Here is a 4,113-nt window from a genome sequence, read left to right on the forward strand (position 1 = left end):
GTGCAGGGCGTCCGTACGGCTGGTGGCTCTGGCGGCGCGGGAGGCTTTGCTCAAAGGCAGGGACTAGGACTGCATCGCTTTGGAGCTTCTGTTTTGAACAGGGGCCCCTCTTTCTGACCCCACCTCCTTTCCCCTTTTACGAGAAGCTGGCCTCTTTCAACTGACAGCAGGGCTTTCCTGCCAGGCTTGTTAGCTTTAGCTGGAACAATTTCCTTTGAACTCAGCTTGAATTAACATCTCCATGGCAATAGGATCAGGGCTTTGTCTCTCGCAACCTGCCCTTCACCCTCAACAAGAGGTTCTACCAGGAGGTGGGAATGGAACAGTATGCCACCCTGGCCAACACCACCACCTCTTTCTGGGGAAAAGTAGAGGCATTTGCTGGGGGGACAATGCAAAGATGATTCTACTGTCTGTAACTTCCCTTGGGGAGGGGAGGATAGGGGAAGCTGCAGCAGATGCTGGCAGGTCCTCGCTCAGTTTAGATTAGCTTGCTGCATAAAGTGCCAGCGAGTGAATGTGTGTGTTGGGGGTAAAAGGAAGGCAGCTTATTTCACTTCACCATAAACAATCACAAACACACACAGTTCCCCTGGGACTGGATTTCTCTGGTGCTGAGCCAATGCAGTGGAAGGAAAACAGTGCTCCCGCTTTATCCAAACTCAGAGTTTTCTTTTCTGTCCTGTGCTGTCACCACATCTCTCCCACAGCCAGCCGGTTCCCCACCTCCATCTCTGCCCTGTCTGCTCCTTCATCTCCATGGCCTGGGAGTCTGCTGCTGCCAAAGGATGTTGGCTGGGTCATTCTCCCGTCCTCTCACCGGGTTGTGATGCACATAGCACAGCCTCCCGTAACACCTCCTTTCCCCTGCAGTATGAAAAAGCCACATGCAAGTCAATGACCATCTGGCTGTTTGCTCATCAGATGCTCCTCCTTACTCCTCCCCTAGTTCCCTCAGAAGGAAGATCCCCTCTTCAGGCTGTTACGAAACTTGACCTTTCCAGTTACGCTAGCTATGCATCACCCCCAGCCCAGGCAACCCGGGCACCAGATAAAGGGCTGCTTTATTCCCTCCCTGTCCTGGCCCACGTGGGTCTATCTGTTTGGCAGTAGTGGGCTCTCGCTAACAATATGGGTTTTTTCCTCTTGTAGAATGAGAGGCTGGTTTTGCAGCCAAGTCTGTAGGTGGGGAAAAAAGAGGCCTTTTCCTTTGAATGACGAGTAATTTCTTTGGGAGCTGCCTCAGGGAAATCAAATCTCAGTTTCTTCTTTTTGGGGGGAGAACAGGGGGAGATGTAAACAGCGCAGCAACGACCTCCCGTTCTCCTACTCCTTCTCTTTGTCCAGTTCCCTGCTCCTAAACACACTGGGAAGGCAGTGCTCTTCCTGCTCACTGCTCCCGACATCCTGGGATGGGCTGCAGGTGTCTGGGCAGGACAGGGAAGCCCCAGATGGATGTTGTGTGTCCAGAGCAGTTTTGCTGGGTGTTACACTGAAGTCAAAGTCATTGCAGCTGTGGTCCCCCAAGAGGCTCAGGGAGCAGAACAACGTCCTCTCCAGCATGATGTGCCGGGTTCGGTGGGTGTTTGGCAAGGCGTGTGGGGAAAGGAGTGCAGGGGCAACACCACAAGGCTTGGAGCGCTCGGCTCAGGCTTTGCGAGGTGATTGTGCTTGCTTGATTTCCTTTTCTACCTCCTTCTTCCCCCACTGTGCTTTTTCTACCTCCTCCAACAGAGTTACTGCAGCTGGATCACAGCAGGCAGTTTTCATTCTCTGTTAATGAGAAACTCCTGCACTTTGTCCCTTGAAACAGAGCCATATTCACCACGTGATTGTGGGGAAGGGCTCCAGCTAAGGTTACGGCGAGAAAGAGAGGCGAAGGGATAAGCTGGCTCCCCTTGTACGCATGGCTCCTATGCCAGGGGCTGAGCTGGGTGGTAGGAAGGCACCAGCTGAAAGCCAGCTGCTGCGGGAATCAAAGCCTGTCTGGCTTCACCCTGCTGACCCTGTGCTGACTCAGTGGGCTGTCTGATCTCTTCATACGAGGGAATGGGAATTCATCCCCCTACACTTCCCACCTCCCCCATCTCCATCCTCAGCTGTGATTAGCACGCAAGAGGCTACATGCACGTACCAGCCTCCACGTTCCTGTAACCGTGAATCATAAACCAGTGGGAGGGTTTCCTGGAGCTGGGGAACAGGGGCCGTTCTTCATCTCCTTGGTACAGCTGGGCTGGCCTCTTCCCACGGGAGCAGCTTTTGGTCAGGACCAGGGAATCCCCCAGTGGTGTTTGGCTGGGACAGACCCCCCCAGAGGCTCCCTGGGGCAGCTAGCGGGAGTGTCGCTGAGGAGGGGAGACTTCTTTTCCACAACCCAGGCTTTGCTGCCAATGGTGCCACAGACCTGCTTGGCATCACTGGGGTACGTCTTTCCCCTCTAATCCAGCCCACCGGTGCAAAAGCATTTTCTGAGCACGCTTGCCGGGAGCGGGCCCCTCTGTGCACCCCGTCAGGGTACAGCATGTGCTTCGTGAGCTTCTGCTCTCCTGCCTCTGCTCCGAACAGGCAGAGCACAAAGTGCCAGGCTCTGCCCCCCTCCTGCTGTCATTAGTGCCTCTTATCTCAAGCAAAATATATCTCTCTTCTTGCTAATACAGACAGGAGTGCCCTATCCCTTTTGTGGCTCCAGCCCAGTCAGGGATTCTTGTTCTCTTGTAATCCTGCCCCAAGAGCTGTGAAGGAAACATAATGTGATTTCTCCTGCAGAGCTAAGAGCCGCTCCATTAATTCTGGGCTGCAGATTTCCTCGCAGCAGCACCCGACAAGCAGTGTGATGTATCCTCCCAGGCCTGGTGCTCTCGGTGACTTGCAGGCTGCCCAGCCTGGAAGTGGTTGGCAGGGCAGCTGCAAGCCGGACCATCTTGTTTTGTCCTCATCCAAGCTCTGAGCTTCATGCCACATGCCTTGGGCAAACAAAGGGGACTTCCCAGTCTTCCCAGCGGTAGCTCTGCTTTACTCCAGCTCTCGTGCTCCCTTTCTGTTTTCTTTCAGGCTTCTCTGCTTCCATGAAGCGCTATCTAATAGGATGGGCTCTGGTTTTACTCCACAGCAAGACAGAAAGACACGTCCCAAGCGCAAGAGTAACAGCTTGAGCCGAACCTCATTGGACTTTGGGGTATTTGAAATTCAGACCCCAGTTCTTTCACGAGGGAGGGTTGGGAGCTCTGGGATTTGGGAACAGGTCTCAAAAGATACTGCTGATTTCTCCCATATGCCACCGAAAGGGAAGGCAGAAGCATCTTGCCTTGATGCACTGGAGGGAAGAAAAAACTTCCCAGCTCTGAAGGCTTCTCAGCTTTGCATAAAAAACTTTCCCCACCTCCTTAATGGGGGGGGCAAATGGGGGGAGGCAACAGGAAACTCTCAGACAGCTGTGATTTTTCACCAGAATCTGCGAAACTGTCTGAGCTCAGCAGCTGCATTTAGAGCTGGGTCATTAAAATGACACAGCAGCTCGGCTGGGCTGTAGGGAAGCAGAGCTTCCCAGCATGGGGAGCCTCTGGGAGCAGGGGTGGGGAAGCCCCTTCTCTAAAATAACTGGGGGAGAGACAAAAACAGAAAAGGACCTTGGAAGGACTGACTAGGGACATGGAAAATATTCCTCTAAAGTCCTGTCACTGTGGCCAGATGATGGGGTGCAGCGGTTTTTAGCCACTGGTCTGAGAGCAGGATGGTGAGGGTATAAAGGGTTACCTGCAAGAGCTGGGTTTCCTTTGCTGGCCTTGTGCTTCTCATGCTTTATCAGTCCCCCAGCAGTGCTGGAACTGAGGCCAGGCGACGAAGAGATTTTTGGTTGTTTTTTTTGCTCCATCCCCCAAACGCCACATCAGCAGCAAGCTGCAGGATGACCTCAATGAGGAACAGATTGTCCCTTGGCCTGCCTCCATCTCGCTGCCTGCAGGGACATGAGGCAGGAGGACCTTGAGCTAGGAAGATAGAGGCAAGGGAGGATGGACTGTTTCCAGGAGCCACGTGTCAGGGTAACAGCACCCAGGAGCTGGAGCCAAAGCAGCAGCAGGGTTTGGGAGCTGCGGGAGGCACTGCAGGAACTGG

The sequence above is a fragment of the Phaethon lepturus genome, unplaced genomic scaffold (genome assembly GCF_000687285.1).
Source record: "Phaethon lepturus isolate BGI_N335 unplaced genomic scaffold, ASM68728v1 scaffold14439, whole genome shotgun sequence".
Lineage (NCBI taxonomy): Eukaryota > Metazoa > Chordata > Aves > Phaethontiformes > Phaethontidae > Phaethon > Phaethon lepturus.